The following is an 18,350-nucleotide window of genomic DNA, read 5'->3' as shown; positions in this document are numbered from 1 at the left end:
ACCTAGAGTGCAGCCATCCTTAGTATAACTGCAGCTATCTCCATTGAGGCAAAGACTCTTTATATCACTAAGAAACCATCTGTGAGAGTTGCGGGTACTTTACCAGGTACATCTGCAGCAAGCTGATATCTGCACAGAAACAACCAAAGTCTCAGCTTCTCTCCCCAGCCTTGTCTTGGTCTCAGTGTGAGTCCACGGCAGCCTCTCAAGGGCTGCAAAAGCAGCTTGGTTATTCCATGGCCTGATTATTCCAAGAGCTTGTTCAGGATGCAGATCTCTCTCCTTGGTGTTATCCCTTACCAGGGATAGGGCTCACGTAGGAGGTGACAGGAGCTCCCACATTAGCACAAATGAGATTGGCCACGTGTGCACCCAGCATCACTTGGCGCTGAAGGGGTCAACACCAAGCGCAGGAGGGATATAGCCCCCAAAGCACAGATCCCACTATTGGAGCACACCAAGCTCTCTCCCAGAGCAGAGTCCCACTGCCTCAGGGGACCAAGCATGATCACTGACTCTGCAGCTCCATATCTCAGCGGGGTTTGAGACTGCCCTGCTCTCCTTCAGATTTGCTGTAGTCTCTTATTTTTGGCCACCTTTTGTTCCCTAGTCCCTCCCTTCCCAGGGTAGGAGATGGCACAGGTGGCTTTGGCTCTCCAGTGGCAATGGGAGGAGGAAGAAGGGAGTGAATCTGCTCACCAAGGAGGCTCCGCGTACGGAGCACTCCTCATTGCCCAGCTATCAGCATTCAAATCAATTTATACCAAGGGGTCAGACTCTCACACCTCATTTCTTTTCATTACATCTTTGATTAAACACTTCTCTTTAAGTACACCTCCTGATATCAGTAGCTCCAAGTAACTGGCTTGGTGTTAATATTGTGATATCATTGCTCTGAGAAGCACCTTATATCTTGAGTAGCTTCAGGTAGATTTCTCAAAGAGAAAGACGTTTTCCGGCATGGGTGGAGGACACCAGAGTTCAGCCATCAGCGGTAGGCCTGAACCGGAATAGCCCAGACTTTCTGGAAACATAATATGTTAGTTGACATTTCATTGATTATTAACCACAGAATATTTTGCTCAAGTAAACATAGCATTGCCCTGTAGTTATACTTTATATGTTGGTATATTACTATAGTAACAGTAGTATGATGTTTAGTCTATTTTAAATTAATCCATGTAAGAAATAGGCGGAAAATAGATGCTAGTTGCAGGATTTATTCTTAAAAAACCCAGAGCTGGCTATCCTATGCAAGGAAGACAGTGCTATCAGTAAGGCGAGCTGGGTGGTGCAGACTCTGCCCTGGTCCACCACTGAGGGATCAGGAGCAGGGTGCCTGGAGCTGTTCTGCTTTTTGTGGTCCCTAAAACAGAATTATCCACCAACCACATCATAGCTCAAGAGCTCAAGGGGGCTATAAGCAATCCAGGCTGTTTATTGTCCAAAGGTGATATACTTTGTTGTAAAAAGAGAAAAAGGACCGCATTTAGCTGCCTAAATTAAGAGCCAGAAGTTTCCCAATATGTTTCTCACTCTCTTGACCTTAAAATCTCTGCAGGTATTTAGGCACATTCCTCATTCAGTGGGACGCAGCAGATAAAATGGCTCATTCCTTCCCCCTGTCCCCAGGAACAAGTGGGACCAGACGGGGAGTCGGGGACATGTCTTTGAGTGGTATCACTGCCACAGCACACTTCACTAAAAAACAAACCACTCTTATCCCACACTGCAAATATTTGCCTCCTGTGCTACATGGGGACATTCCCAAGCACTGGAGAGCATCTGAGGCAGCAGTGAAAAGGCATTAATGAATCTCTGCTGATAAGCACTATTTACCTGTTTTGCCTGACCTCCAACTGATAAACCAGGCGTACGAAATGGCACATGCTGACATGTCTTGCTGCTCTTCTCTGCTTGAAGAGAGCATTTTTCCTCCACTCAGGTGCATTTGCATGTTTTTCCTCCCCTAGTTTTGTTCCGCGTCACTAAAAAACACTTTACACGGCGGTGGTGAAATGAGTTTGTGCTGTCTCACTGCCTGCCCTGTCTCTGTCTGTCTTGGGGTGATATTTCCCCTTCCCTCACAGTGTGTGCTTGCTTTTGATGGTCTTTGCATGCGCGGATTAAGCTGTGAAGGAGTTGGAGGAGGTTACCTGCTTTTTTTTTTTTTTTTTTTTTTATCAAATCCTAGATTAGCTAGAACTGGAGATGGAAGATCAGCCCAAATGAACTTGATTAGCGAGTGCTCGGGAGATCTGCATTTCACATCCAGTGTTGTGCAGTCGCTTGGACTATAATCCCAGCCCAATGCTTAATGATATAAACAGTACTAATAACTCCGGGTCACCTGTCTGGGGAAGACAGATAAGGAATTGAAAATTATGCACATTACTACCAAATACTGTTGAGTGGAGACCTCGATTTTTATTTCATTCCCCTTACGCTCTTGCCCTGATTGCACAGCAAATAAATTAGAAATTCAGAATTAAAGGGTCTGCTAATTCAAATTGATCTGCAGCCTCTAGCACCCCGTTCCCCACAGAAGGTATAAATGTATCCTGGTATCCACCCTACGACAGCAAATCTTTAGTCCTCTCTGCTGCATTGTCAGAAATAGGAGAGAAAAGACTATTTTCAATGGCATCAGGAAAAAAAAGTTGGCAGAGGGAGCAGGTGATGTTCTGCTTTATTGTATCAGACAATTATTTGCTAGCAGTTAATATCCACAGTCCTATTTCTGTCCTTACAAACCAAACAGTAGCTTCAGCTTGAAAGTCATGCTCAACTTTCAGGGCAAAGTGCAACCCATTCTGGCCTTTGGAGAGAGCTGAACCTCCAATAACATCTACTGTCAAGAAATGGGGAGAGCTGGTACGAGACTCAAGACCATAGGGCAGCCAGCAGACCCTCGCATCACTTTTTAGACTAAGGATTGATGGGGGTGCACAGCATGGTGGAGGATGGTTTATTTAAAATACCACCTAGTAAAAAAATCAGTCACAGAGCCCTAGGGTGACCTTTGTGGATATAACTCTGTCCTCTTTCCTATGAGAAGAGAGAAGATAATAAAAAAAAAAATAAACCAACCAAACAAACAAACAACAAAACCCAGAGGGAATAAATGAACATATTTAAATGCAGGGACCAGAACTGATCAGCCTTTGCAGTGCCGTAGGCAGGGTGCCAGATTTGGAGTAATGCCTCAGGCCATCTGGACTCATGGGACAGTCCCTCCTGTGTGGCCACACAACTTGCATGAGGTCTCATATGGGACAGCCCAGGTCATAGCAGCCCAGCCCTGGCACATGAAGATCTCATTACAGGGACGTTATTTATATTATTCCTCTTTTCATGGATGTAAATTGCTTTGGGACAGGTGCAGTCACCTGCCACCTCTTCAGTGAGCTGAGGTCCTGCAGGGTGAAATTGGGATGGTATGGATTATTTTTGGGTCTGACTTCTGAGCCCATGTTACAGCTGCCACCCACCAGGCAGGGAACTGCAGATGAAAAGTGCCCTTTGAGCAAAGTGAAAATAAAGAGAAAGCAGTGCTGTTACTGTAGATTACATTTCTCTCTGTTGCTAGCCATGTGACAGACAGACTGTGTTTCTCTATTTGTACCTGGAACGCTCCAATTTCTCCCGATAGTCTTAAAACCTTATTTTTAAATCTTTCTTTTGACACTTATGGTGTGACTTGATTTGATAAATAAAACCTTCTGGTGCTGTTGTTCAGGCCTGAGATTAAACACTTGATGCTCTACATAAGGAAATGTTTTTGATGGGTGAATTTAATAGCTATGGGTTAGCTAATAGCAGGGCTAAGTTAATTGCAGACAGTGCAATTCACAGGTGAATTGCAGTAAGACCACATAGCCAGGTCCGTGAACAAAAAAAAGACCCCTCACTATGGATTGTCTCTGCTGAACATCACGTTTCATGCTGTTTGTGATAATTTGATGGCATTTTATTTATAAGAACAGAACAAGCAAAGTTACTTTTCCAGTAACTCAGAAACGACACAGACTAATTTTTCAAATTTATTGTGGAAGATATTTTTTATTGCTCTGGAGCAATGAGAGCCATATCTGAGTCATCCTTCTTGCTGATTATGTCTAGTTGGTGAATAATACTGCAGTCTACCGTGCAAATTTAACATCTCAAAGCTCTTAATACTTACATCTCCAAGTATTTAAGGCATGCCGGTTGGTATACTTATCTCCTCGTTACAGATGTGGAAACTGAGGCATCTGGACAAGCAATGTGCACAGCATCACCCAGCAGATCTGCAGCAGAGTGAGGGCGTAAATGCAGGATTGGACCACTTCCCATTTCAGCTTGCTGCTTGAGTTTGTTACTTTATTCATAGTATTCATAATTAGTTGCATGACAGTAGTCACCTAGAGGCCCCAAAATGGACATACCTCCATGTGTCCTTCATGTGTCCTGTCTGGCTGGCAGTCTGCATCCCAAGAGGCTTCTGATGGTGTAGAAAAAGTAGGCAAGAGAAAGCAGAGGAGCGATGCACTCAATTTTGTCTCTTGAGAGCTGGGTATATGATCCTGTGTTCTTATATCCCGCAACAGCAATCAAGCCAATAGACCATATATTCAAACTCTTGGCCTTCTTGTCTAATGTAAGAAGAGCGGGGTTTATTTCATTACGCGCACCTTTTCAACTGTTCATTTACCAAATTTCTATGCATTATGGCTTGTGTTGTCCTTTGTATACCGACTCTGCAGTCCTTTCCATGCAAGATTTTCCTTGTACTTATGAGGTTAGTTGACAAAGTAGAAATTATCCATAGCCCAGCAATGCTGAAACACACGTGCATGCACAACCCCATTTAAACTCAGGCTGGGAAGGTTAAACACTATGCAGTCTGCATCACTGAGATATACAGTAAATTCCTTTGCAGAAGTATGAGCTTGTCTGATTCTGCGAAAAAAAGTGTAACAGCATCAGAAACATGACATGCAAAGGTCAAGGCTACATTGATCCATGAGAACTATCTGCTACAGTCAGCTCTCTCCTTATGTCGGTTTCGATGAAGATAATTTATACTTTTAAATACACATACATATGCATACATAAATTTCTATATAGTTTTGAGGCTTGTTACATACTGTAGTTGTTGCTTTTGCTGTATGTTGGTGATAAAAATCTTTAAATTCCTACATGTTTTGGGTCTACTTCAGATACTGGATCTCACCCTAGATATGATCAGCCTGATGCAACTGCACTGATGCAGGTCACATAATTTCTTAAATTAACTTTGAGAGTGGGTAGACTGAGAATAAGGGGAGAGAGAGGTGACCTGTCCCCTATCACATGAAGAAGGAATAAGTGATCATGCAGTGGATCCAAGGAGACGCAACTCTTATTGAGCTTTCAACCATTTTACCTGCCACCTTTTGTAAGTTCCGCTATGAACTTAGACTTTTACTTTCATATTGATTTTCCTGGACTTGGTTCCCTACTTTTAAAACTACTGAAGTGGTAAAATACCTCCTGGCATTAAGGACAAACTTGCCTGTTGTCATGAATGCTCTTGATCAGAGATCATTTAAACTAACAACATTACATCATGTCACCCTTGTTAACCAATTTGCTTACCTCTGTTTGCAAAGACAAGGCAGGATAATGCTTATGGAAATTCCTGCATTATAAATAATATGGGATGATTATAACTGTATAGATCTTGGCGAACAGTCTTGCTTAAGAAACCCCATACTCAGTCAATTCCTGGAGATTTTCAACACAAATAATAGCTTACAGCATGTAATCGGCTTCCTGGCCTCTTGCCTGAACCATTCACAGTTTCTGTTCTGCTCATGGACTTCTGCATTTATAAGCACTTTCTTTTATCTAACCCTGAGAGTCCATCATGTTTTATTTACCCTTCTTTTAGCTCAACCTATGCATTTCGAGCTACACAAAAATCAATAAGTGCGTTGCTAATTTTATCTAGAGAAAAAAAAATAAAAAGGAAGAAAACTTACTAGAGAATTAAATGCAGTTGTTTTTGAAGGCTGTTTTTTGAGGGATTTTGTTTTGTTTGGAGGAGGAGGGTTTAGCTATCCAAACTCACTTGCTTTTTTTTTTTTTGCAATCAATGATTGACACAAACATGGATTTTGAACATCTATGTGTTTATGTTGCAGAGTCAATATTTTTGCAACCATCATGATTTGTACCTACCTTTTATAACAGATGCAAAATTAAAAGATAGCTTGGTTTTCTAGAGCAATTTGTCAATGGAGCCTCGGAAAAAGTAGACAATTCCTAGCCTGGCCATAGGGAAGTTCCAGAGGAACTAATCACATCCTCTAATGGAGTGGGGGGGGGAGAAACAAGGTCTTGATATTAGGACATCACTTTGGACCAGGGGCCACTTGACTATACCCTTAATGCTGTTCCAAATGCTCAGAGATGTTAAGTAGATTGCAGCCATACTCTGTGCCTCTTTCCCCGTATGCAGTGGCAGGTCTTTTTATATTAACCCCATTTGCCAAGCAATGAGAAGATCCCAGCATTTCTGTGCTTATGTCTCCGCCTTTCCCTTCAGCATAAGTTCCACCTTCCCATTACTCTTGTTTGTCTACATCTGTGACACGGTATATTTCAAGAAAGATATGTATATATTTTCCTCATGTGTGTACCTAGAGAATAGTGAATGAACATGTAGCATAAATTTTAAAAATAAGTAAATTAAATAAATATTCCAGAGCAATCAGTCTGCCAGCAGAATCTTTCAAAAGCACAAAAAATATTCAGGGCAGAAATAACTCTCAGTCCATTTGATTCATAAGAAAAGGGGAAAAAAAAAAAAAATCACTTGCTTTTAATTCTGAATGGAAATGTGCTTTGGACCAGATTCTGCAAGATGCTGAGCTCTGAGTGTTAGCCTTTGGACACCTTCTGCAATGCAATAAGCACCTTCATCCTCTAGTGAATTCAGGGGGGAACTGAGCATCCTCAGCACTTCGCAGGATTGTGCCTTTTGTCAGCATGGCTTGGGTGCTTATTCGGAAAGAGATACTTCATGTGCTGGCATGATAATAACTAGATCTAGGAGTATCCCCCTGGAAGTAGGTACTTGCTTTAGATCTCGTAGACATTGTCTTAATTGTACACTAAATCAGCAGTGGATGGAAGACAGTTCAGCCAAAGGCAGCAGAGCAGACTGCCCTGGGCTTTGGTGATACCGTGTATTATCAGCCCCAACCAAATGCTTTCTAAATAAGGTTCATGTTTTGTGCCATAAACTCCGCTGGACTGTTACTCAGAGTGATCTGTTAATGCATCTCTAAGCTAGATTCCCTTTATTTCCTTTCTTTCTTCTTTCTCTTCCTTTTTTTTTTTCTTTTTGTGGATAATAATCAACTTGGAGAGGGTTTTTAAAAGGAGAAAAGGTTATTTCACTGGCATCAATTTTTGCATTAAATGTGCACTTGGCCAAACGCCAAAATATTTAATATCTTTGCCATCTGTCCCAGCTGAATACAATTTAAGATTTATTGATTTTCTTTTCTGTTGGTTTGTTGTTTTGTTTGGTTTGGTTTTTTTTTTTTAATTTTGGCTTGAGACAAGGTTAAGACTTTAAATTAAAAAAAAGGAAGTTTGGGGTTGGGGTTTTTTTTTCCTCCAATAGCATCATAATCTTTGGCTAAGACCAAGCTGGCTTTTGACATGCAGCTGGTGCCAACTGTCTGGGGTTATAAATGATCTTTTTGGAAATGCTTTTTTCTCTGGACACCTATGACTGTGCACATCATACCTCTGTGTCAGGAAGAGACGTTCCTTTCACTCACTGGGAGATTTCATTAGAAAGGTTCTTTAATGTGGTAGGAAATGCAGCCTGTGCCTTTTTCAAACAGATCTGGGCCTTTCTAGTCCATCATCCTCCTCCTCCAAGTTAAGGACAGCACCAGGGAGGCAATTCAGGAGCACAAGGAAATCTCAGTGGAGGTGCTCCGCTGACCATCAGCGCTCTGGAGGAAGAACTGAGCTGGTTTGTGTGTGTCACGTGGCAAAACAGGTTCCTAGGTGATGATAGGGATCTCTGGGCAGGAGCCCAACTGTGCTAATAACTAAATGCTGCAGCAGTTGCCTGAAAGCTTCCTTCTGAGTGGTGCGGAAGAAGGGGAAGGTGGCATTTCCTAACGAGGCAAAAGGCAAGCCCAGAGGCAGCCTTTGCTGAGCCATGGGGCTGATGACCAGGCTTGCACCCTATAGCTGCAAACCTGCACTGTGTAGCTTAGCATTAATGGCTAGATTGCCACTTTTCTCCATCGTCTTTTCAGCAAATCCTTACCAAAGGACACAGAGAGAGAGACTAAATCTTCTTAAGCCATTGTAGTGATCAAGGTTCAGTCAAGGGCCAGACCCTCTCATTTTATTCTAGCTTGCTATTTGTTTTAATGACCTTCTGCTTTAGTAAGTTCTGCAGCTTGAGTTCAGCCACAGAAATTAACGGGAGCATTCAGAGGAGTCTGATTAGCTTCACAGTTTTATTCACATAACCCTGAGTATCACCCAAGGAAAATACTAGGTACGTTTGTAAGCAATTATCTGTGTGGTGTCCACTCCCCTTCCCATCTCCGTAATGTAACCCGACTCACTTCCACAGGAACTCGTGTTATTCAGCTAAAGTGCTCTTCCAGGAGCCCGACTAACACCACAGTGCTGTGCTATGGTGTTGTCATCTTCTTGTACCATTTCATTATTGTTTTAACCTTATTATGTTGTGAGAACCTTTGCGTGGTTTAGTGTGCTGGATAAGTGGTGCAGGTCACTAATGTACCTCTAATCTGGTGATAGATAATTAATAACGATTGCAGCTTCGCCGTATGATCCCACTCCCCTTTATGAACATTCCAAGTCACTCTATACCCTATTGTCAACCATCTGTTTACATGTTCTGGTGTAAATGATGCCTTTTCCCACATCACCCCTACTGACCTTCGCTCCCGCTGATCATCTGATCCATCCGTGGGTCCATCGTGAGGACTGCACAGGCCTAATGTGGTCTGTGCTCCTGTTCTTGAAGCAGACAGACTAATCTGCAGTTCATCATTTCTTGAAGCATATGCCGTTCGGATTGTGCGAACGGAAAGGACCAACTTGCTGGCTTTGTAAATGAAGTCAGATGCCTGTTTGCAGTAGCATCCCTCTTTTGACTTCAAGTGAGCTGTGCTAGTTCGTGTACACTGATCCAGCTCTGACGACTGTTCATCCACCAGGCTGGAACCAGCAGCCAGCAGGAATCACTGCTTCCCACATATTTGGAAATTCAATAAGGTCATCTGTAGCATAGATTCTTGCACAAGGGCAAGTGATATTTTTCCATCAGCGCAAATGTGTGTAGCACTAATACTAACAAAATTACCAAGCTGTGCATTGACAACCCAATCCCCTGTGGCAAGAAAAACATGGCATAGTTTCCCTGGACAGAACTGAGCCATATTTGTTTTTCACCATTGCTGCAACAGGAGGATTTCTTTAAAGAATATTTATTTTCTATTTTCTTTACCCTCCCCTCCCCCCCCCCCCCCCCCCCCCCCAACATTTCCCTAGGCACAAATTAAAAATAACTGCTGTGTTTTCTGATTGTTAGGTGAACTCTAAGCTGGAGCTTTATAACTAGGATGGGTCTTTACCATAAATCAGTGGAGCCCAGCCTTTATTGCAGGGCAAGCCATTTGCTTCTGGACAGAGTCAGAAAAGGGCAATTTCTCCCTGAAAACCACATATATGCTGCTTGCCTAGCTCTCCCAGAGCACTCTAGATTTACTGAGCATGCAGAGCATATTAACTCTGCTCCTGCATGTACATCCAGCAATTTGCAGGCGCATAGCTCTTCACTCAGGGGAATCCCCGTGAAGGGGCATGGCTGGAAGCAGGAATGCCATCACTGCAAGATTTTGTGCCTGGTTAGGAGAGGCAAGCTGAGTGCCTTGCTCCACACATGGCTCCAGCACCAGTGCTGCTTGCCACCTCTCCCCCAAAGGCTCCTGCTCTGGTCGGTGGTGGGTGCGCATTAGCAGCCTGATGTGGAAGGTGCTGGTGCCCCTGCTAGGAAAGAAGGGAAAGAATTGAAGGCGGGGTGAGCTGTCCTGGCAGGCTGCTGTCTTTCTCCTCTGCCACCATATTAAGCTAGTCACAGGTGCAGTGAAAACAAAAGGCTTGGGGAGAAAGCACTACAAAGCTGCATCAGCAGCGTGGTTCATCCACCCTCCAGGCAGCCACGTAGGTGCCATGGGGACCCACACGACCCACAGACCCACACAGCCAGGCACCCACCAGTGAAATATCTGGGCATATGAAACGTCTATCCCTCACTTTCAGGTTTTAGTACTAACTGACTGTAGTAGATGCAGACAAAAGCAACAGTGTTGCAGCCTGCCAAAGCTTTATCCATCCAGTGATGATGCTTTATTTCTCTTTTGGAGCCATGGAAAGAGATGCATCCTTTCCACTTTATTTATAAATTCCCAAATGAACATAATGCTAATTTTAAGCATCCACCGGAATTTCTCTGAACCAAGAGCTGAGATGCTGTGGATTGCATTTTATGTGTTAGTGTTCAGACAGCCTATTGCTAAGTTAGTCCTTAAATAACAAATCATCAGTGTCGGTATGATGAATTCTTCACCTGCCCAATAGACAGGAGCTGCTCATGCACTAGCAGTGTAGGCTATCTCTCTGCTTTCTGTCACAGGACTGCTTCTAAGACCTTTGTTCTCTGGTTTGAGAGAAAATCCTGATCTTTTCAACTTAAGATCTTTCAAATTAAGATTATATTTTGGTGTGGAAAGGGTTTTTGGACACTGGAATGGGGCCACCTATCAACCTTTCAAGTTCTGAATTTTTCAGTGCCAAGTTCATGTGCTTAGTTTATCACATGGAGTTTAGCCTGTGTGCTTGGGGGAAAAAAAAAAAAAAGACAAAAAAAAGACAAAAAAAAAAAAGAAAAATTTGATATCTTTTATTGATTTCAACCACAAGTGAATACAGCATGCCAGATTCTCTGCTGGTTTATACCTCCTCAATGCAATCTCCTGAAGGTCCAATAGGATTGCTTGGGCTGTCACTCAGGCTAGAATATGGCCCTTTAATATTTGTACAAAATAAAAAAGAAAAAAACCTTTTCATTATTTAATATCCATTTTGGAGTTTGCTTTTCCAAATGTGCAAATACAAATCAATAAATGCTCTTTACAGATGTTCTGAGATGTCTCTGAGTCAGAGAAACTCCACAGGCTCCCCACAGAGGGAAAACTGCCTCCATCTTTGGCAACAACCATAGGAAAGCAGAAGGGGAGCAGCAGTTCTTTATTCTCCTTTCTGCTTGCAAGCATTGCCTATAAAGCATAGGCAGGAAATTCTAGGGAGATTTTATACAGTAATCCAACATGGATAGTTCCATTTAGTTTCCATAGAAAATATGTAGGAAATGTTCTAGGAAATTCCATTGAGATTTCTGAGGGTAATGTATCACAGCAAATGGCCTTTTTAAAGTTTAGCAGACAGGTAAGAGGCAAGAGAGCACGTAATCCTTACGTTACAAATGAGGCCGGGGTCATATGTGTTTACAAATCAGCCCTTTATTAAAATCTTCTTTAATAGGGTTTTCCTTAGCATGGCTCCTGTTGTGATTAACAGATCTGGACACGAGAGGCAGCAGTAACAGCAGCCCTTTAACTCACTGCTTATGTGACTCTCATCGAGTCTGGAGAGACCAACTTCCACTAGCAGTAATGAGCCAAGCAGGAGGGCTCCTTCCCTAATACCACTCTAACGTACCAGTAACCCCACTGATCCCATCTTGGCTCACACCTGCTGCTAAAAGTTCTAATCTGAAACCTCAAGATATGGTCGAGGATGCGAGGGCCAGGCTGTGGAGTCTCACCATTGGCTCCCGTTGAGTGTGTTTAGATGTCACACAGACTGTGTCTTCAGAAAGTACAGGCTTTGTCCCGTGTCCCAGCTCTTACCAAGCTGCAGCCTTTTTTTCTTCCTCCCCCTGGAGATCTGAGACCAAGGTCCTTGGTGCTGGTGCATCCCTGTTTGCAGAGCACACTGCCATTGACTCTGTTTTTTTCTGCATGAGCTGAGTAGGTACCTCCTGAGATCCTGACTCTTTCACCTGCAGAAGGAGGTAATTTAGCCCCCAATTAATTCTTTTATTCCAGAAGAGCACCAGGGAGGATGACTCAATCAGCATTCAGGGGACCTGTGTTTGCTCCCCATATCTCCTGCTGGATGATATTGGTCAAGACACATCGTTTTACCATGTTCCATGTGTGAAACTCAGTTAATGACACTGACCTCACAGAGGAAGTGCTGTGAGAGCAGCAGTATCCAAGATCTAGTGGGGTTTTTTTGCAATTGTGATCATTTAAGCTGTGTCAACCTAGTAGCTGTCAACCAGCTACCAGGGAGCATGGGAGGCACCAGCTGCCTCCAACATGACTGTAGGCTGGCATTCAGTGAATGAAGAGGCCACCCATGATAGTGTAATCCAAGTTTTATATGTCCTTAGACTCACCCTCATTTATCAGTCTGTAAATTATTCCCTGCTCTGTTATCTTTGCATTTGGCTCATCAAAGCTTTGGACAAGATAAGAGTCTCAAAAGGATGTAAAAACACACAAAAGCTGCTCACTGCCCCTACTTGCATTTGCCCCCATGTCTTTTGGACATATGTTTGTACAACTCCCACTGCCCATCAGTTTGTGATCTGCTGAGGGGGTGTGCAGGGCCTAAGGCAGGTGTCATCTTCAAACCCCCCCTGTACCACACCAGTACTTGCCCCCGTGTGTCCACCTGCCCAGCCCAGCCTTGGCAATGCAGTTCCATGGAAGCCAATGGCAAATACCCACTCTGTGCCCAGGGATGAATTTGGCCCATTATTTACAAATAATTTAAAGCCATCCTGTAAATGTTTGTGTGCCCGAAGGTCTGGGGATGATTTACAGCTCTCTCAAATTGTGTAGACCCTTGATCCGGCAGTGTCATTCACAGTAATGGGATGTCTCAGCTGTCCAAACAGAGACATGTTTTAAATGTTAAAAATGTTCTGTGATCGATTTTCTCTGTTTATAGTAAATGCCTTGATTAGATTCTCTTGTAGGTGCATCAAAGGCAGACTCCCACACACAGTCTTCCCATATCATGAAATCTAGTTCTTTCTTTGTTCTACTTTTTAGTTTTCCTTCCCTTAAATGAATTTAGTGCTTGAGAAAGGTGACTGATTGATGGCCTTGGGGACTGAGACTTTCTGAAGCAGCATCGAGGAACACTGTTCTGCTGCCTGACCTCCAGGCAAAGGGGTGATCTCTGAAGGCAGAGGAGCACGTGAGACATGGATCCCCTTGGGACTTAATGCGTACCCAAGCCTGCCCTATCCTGGCCTCAACGTTAAGGTGTTTATTCTTAATAAAAGTGTTTATGTCTTAATAAAAGGCAGTCAAATGTCATCTCTGTTTTACATAGAGAGCTGAGACTATGAGAAACCAGGTGATTTGCTGGAACTGGGAGAAATTGCAGAGCAGAGGTGGGAAGGACAAAAGATGCTCCAGTTGGGTACTTCAATCTCAGTTTTTTCCTTCCTCAGATCTCTGCATTTCTATATTTAAAATAAAATTTAAAAAAAAAAAAAAAAAGGCAAGATAGGTTAAGGTATTTTCATGAAGTCTGCTCTGAACTGGATTGAGACCATCAATTCATTTCACATCCATCACTAACCAGCCATTAAACGCAATGGCTTTCATTCTCCCTATTGACCTGGTCTGTAATCAGACCAGAGACCCTGAAATGTGAACAACGCTCTATCCTATTAACAGACCCCTGAGCCGTCCAATCCCCCTGATAGTCATGTCCTTTTTTCTTTCTTTCTTTTTTTTTTTTTTTTTTTTAAATTTTTAATGGAAATGGCTCCACTTTAATCCATGTCTCTATTGATCAGGAGATCAAGTCTATTTGATGTGCACTGTGTAAGATAGTATGACGCTGAGAACATCTTGTGACTTAGTATGAAAGGGTCAGTCTAACTTTTACTAATTAACCTCCTCTTTTTAATATTAGTTATTTGCACTTTGCCCTTCTGAATTTTACTTCTTTCCCCCCTTCAGTAGAGATTCTCAGCCTTCCTTCTCCACCTCACAAACTCTTCTTTCTCCTGAGCCTTTTCACTGGCATATCTGGATATTTCATCTACAGTGCTGTAATATCATGGACATTCTTCAGATTTGGATGGTTAATTGGTGATGAGACAGAATTTCTCCCAGAACCACATAGTATAGGAGAGGGGAATGGTCTTGTCAGAAAATGCTCTTGTATTCATTTGACTTAGAGTCAAGGGGGTTAGAGGAGCTGTGTTAGGCTCAGAAGATTATTTCACACCAGAGATCAGATCATGTGGAGAGCTCTCAGCACTCTGCCCAATTTTCCTTTCATGTACACCAGTTTAGGTATTAGTCTGCTAATACCACATTGATCTAGAACCTACATGAGGAGGCCCAGACCTTTTCACAGGCCAATGTGTTAATACTACAGTTTTGATCATCACTGTAGTGTGTTGTGCAGCTTCTTTCCAGCAAAGTTCAGCTCACGGATGCCTATCACAGCTGTCCTGCAGAACCGCCAGTTTTCTTTATTAGATGAGAGATATCATCCCAGTTGAGCTCTGGGGGTTTCCTGCCCTGTCAGGGGATCAAGTTGTTTCTACTCATGTCTCTGATTATAGAAATCACTCTGCTTCTCTACTAAATGATGGGTAATGTCCTTTCATACCCTTAAAAATAAATATGAGACATCAGTGATCCTCATTATTTAATTTCCAAGGACTATACATCGATTGTTGAATAAAGCTGTCAAGGGTGAATTAACAACTCATCTCCACTGTTACAAACCTACAAATTAAGTTGAAAGGGACCTTAGCTTTTGGATAGCATTCCAGCATCAACTGTCTTCTAAAGCAAACCTCTCTGTACCATCACAGCTGGTGACCTCTGCACTGTTCTTGTTTTGTTTGGATCATGTTTAACCCCAATTTGTGCTGAAGCAAAGCCAGGCAAAAGCCTGTCTGGATATTTGCAATCTGAGTGCAGTGGCGGACAGACCCAGGTGGTAACTTCAGGCATGGAGAAGGGTTAGGAAACACATCATAAGCTCCAGTCAGATAGGTACAAACCTCTTAAGAGCTGAGACTAGTTATAAAGAAGTACACAGTTAATGTGAGAATTAAGTCAGGGTCATGGTGAAGCAGAAGGAATCTACTACATGTTTGATTGCATTTGTGTGTGTGCTGGAAGCGCTGCTCATATTCTGTAATATCTCCTTGCAGTACGTATTTTGAATACTGCATTTAAACCCATTAAGTGTGAGAAGCAGTTATACACTGTAGCTAAATCAAGAAATTAACTCCTATTGAACAACTTCCTCCCATTAATTTATTTGTTTAATGAAGTTTGGGCTAATGAAAGGACGTGAGTTGGCCATTCCTTATTTTGAGGAACTTTAATCAAGTGAAGATATGCAGCACAGTTTCTCCTTTGATACTCGCCCACCTCCGTGTGTTTGTGCTGTTCTGGGCTAACAACGTCTCAAAAGACCTCAGAAACCAAATGAGAGCAGCATTAACTCACCGCTGTCTGGAACTACATTGCAATCTCCTCTCTGGTAACGAATTCTCGACATCTCATTGTCATGTCAGACCTTTGTTAATTTGTCTGATGTTTTTCTCTCTGCTTCTCCCCAGCATGCATCTTCTCTCCTTGTTTCATTTGCTAAACATCATCATGACTATATTTCATTTGTAGACCGCACAGCGTGGCGTTCTACCTGCCAGCATCACCCGCAATGTCTTTACAGATGAGGAACAAGAGAGGCAAAATTATGCTGAAGTTATACAGTGTCACTCACCAAGGTCATAGGAGATGTAGAAGTAGAAATAGGTCTTTGGTTCACTATGACCAGGTGGATGTATGATAAAGCAAATGCATTTTGATCAGAATAAAATCAGAACTGGTGGGTGGATTTTCTTGTAGGAACTAACAGACACGGGTTCATCTGTATCTTTCCCCCAAAGCACACACTGGTTGAGCAGGAATAGAGTCACATTATAATTTGGCTGCACTTGCAATCATTTGCTGCTAATTTTTTTTTTTTTTTTTTTTTTTTTTTTTTTCAAACCTGAGCACTTGGTTTAGTTTGCTGCTGGGTCAAGGCACAAGGAGCCAGAATAACTGAAGTGGGGAAAGCACAGGTCGTGTGTCTAAATGGCAAATAGCTTCTGAGTTGCTGAAGATGCTGTCACTCAGGTGTCTCATGGTGATGGCTGCCTTGGGCCGTTGTGCCGCCTGCAGGGCTGTGCTGAGCGCCCACGGGGACTTGGCAATGTGTCTTCCCTCCTCGTGCAGGAAGGAGGTTTGGCTTTACAGACTGTACTGAGGCAGGAGAATAAGTTGACTAATAGTAAATAGAGACAAATACGCTGCTTTAAAGGAGCGCTCTGAAAATCGTGGTGCAGCCAGACTATCACCAGGCATTGGCTGAGTGTGTTTAAGGTGTTACTGCCTCCGTAGCTGCCACTGCCCCACTGGAAGGGTACTGGTTGCCTATGGGACTTTTCACCAGGGCCATGCAGGGACACAAAAATAGAGCGTGCTTGTACAGTCAGATATAACACCTCACCTGAGAAGGTCCATAATGGTTTTTAATTAATTTGACTGATGTGAAGGTCTGTCCATATCCTTAGGGCAGAATTAGTGTATGGCAGCCCAGCACAGCAGGGTCACAAGAGGATGCTACCTCTGAATCAGCTTCAGGTGGGATGTAGGATGTGCCTTGTCCTTCTGTACAGGGAGTTTGATTGTGTGTAAGTTCTCCGAACCTTGGGTTTATTCAGCTTGACTGGAAATCTTGTGAGAACAGGCTTTACTTGTGAGATGTTGAGCAGCACTCTCATCCCTGGCTGCACGATGTCTTTTTAAGCACGACATCCTACTGTGCCAGGACAAGATTTGAAGGGCGTGCTTCCAAATGGCCTCACAACTGGGAAATGCTCATGTAGCAGGGCTATGTTACAAGCCAGTCATTCTCTTCCAACAGGAGCTTTCTGCCTGAAATTAGTCCCCTCTGTGTTATGTACCTGTCCTACTACATGACAGCGTTATGCAATGGGTCTCGTCACTATTTATTGTCTGTGACTGAACGTCTTGTGTGTGGCTGGGCTGGAACTTGTTTTTTTGCTGATGCTAGGAAACCATGATGCTTTGTTCTAGGATTTTATTTCTCAGGCCGTCTTCATTGCTCGGGCTGCCCTTTACTGTGTACCCCCCTTTGTTCCCTAAGGGTCACTGAGGCATGGTGAGAAGGCCAGAAGTTTTGTGCAATTTAAAATGTCACATCAAAGTAAGGAATTCATCCTAGCCCAGAGACACAGGCTTGAGACTGCTTATACTTCATTCTTGATTATCTCTTAGGTCAAGGTCCCTGCTAGCAGGAATAGCATTTAGAAAGCTCCTTGGGCTCTGCCTCTGCCACTGACCTTCTCTGCAGCCTGAGGCAAGTCACTTCATTCTTTAGGATTTCTGCTTCCCCTTCCACCTTTCCTTCATGTGCTTGAACAGTGTGTGCTTGAGGCCAGGCAGTATTTCTAAGCACATATATCTTGCCTTGAGCGACAGAGGCCTGATTTCATTTGGGGCCTGAGCTACTGTAGCACAGAAGAATGAACTCATTCCCACCTCTGTTTCTCCCGCAAAGTGTTTTGGTACCAGAATGAAGTGGCATTTAATGAGCAAGCACACTGTCTTGCAGTCAATGTTAAGGGAGAATGAGGGACAAGATGTGTCTACTCACCAGGTATGCCTTTCAGTTCATGCACGCCAACTCTGTATTTCTGGAAATAAAGGAGCAAGATTCTTGTCTGGAATCCCAAGGTGTTCATATAGAAGCAGAGCCTGTAGTCCGTGGATCCGTTTGAGCACCTTGCAATAACAGTTGGAGCAGTAATAGGCATCAAAGTATGCTGGGGGAAGAAGGATTAATAGAACCCAGCGGGAGACAAGTTGCATCATTATCTGCTGATGACATGATTAGGACGTTTCAACAGAAGCATAGGTGTGTTCCAGGGGGGGCTCATCATCTGGCTTGAGCTCTAACCATCATTCAATCATAAAATATTTTCAGGTATTGGCAGGTGGAAAATAGAAATTTTTTTAAGGAAAGACTTTAAGATAGTTTGAGCACTCTTAGAGGACAGTTAATACAGAGGGAGGTCATACTAACTGTTGAAATCAAGGTGATCTGAAGCCAATGGGAGGAATGCTCAGAGT

General features: G+C 43.1%; 1 long non-coding RNA gene across 1 annotated transcript; it reads right to left on the bottom strand.

Moving 5' to 3' along the window:
* Positions 1 to 4,183: 4,183 nt before the first annotated feature.
* On the bottom strand, positions 4,184 to 9,226 carry LOC141968782 (uncharacterized). Its single transcript, XR_012634926.1, has 2 exons — positions 8,968 to 9,226; positions 4,184 to 4,941 (listed from the first exon to the last, which is right to left on the bottom strand). It is a non-coding gene; the product is annotated as an uncharacterized LOC141968782 (long non-coding RNA).
* Positions 9,227 to 18,350: the final 9,124 nt, after the last annotated feature.

The sequence above is a fragment of the Athene noctua genome, chromosome 20 (assembly GCF_965140245.1).
Source record: "Athene noctua chromosome 20, bAthNoc1.hap1.1, whole genome shotgun sequence".
Lineage (NCBI taxonomy): Eukaryota > Metazoa > Chordata > Aves > Strigiformes > Strigidae > Athene > Athene noctua.
Note: the sequence above shows the minus strand (reverse complement) of the source record. Positions and strands in the feature narration are given on the sequence as shown.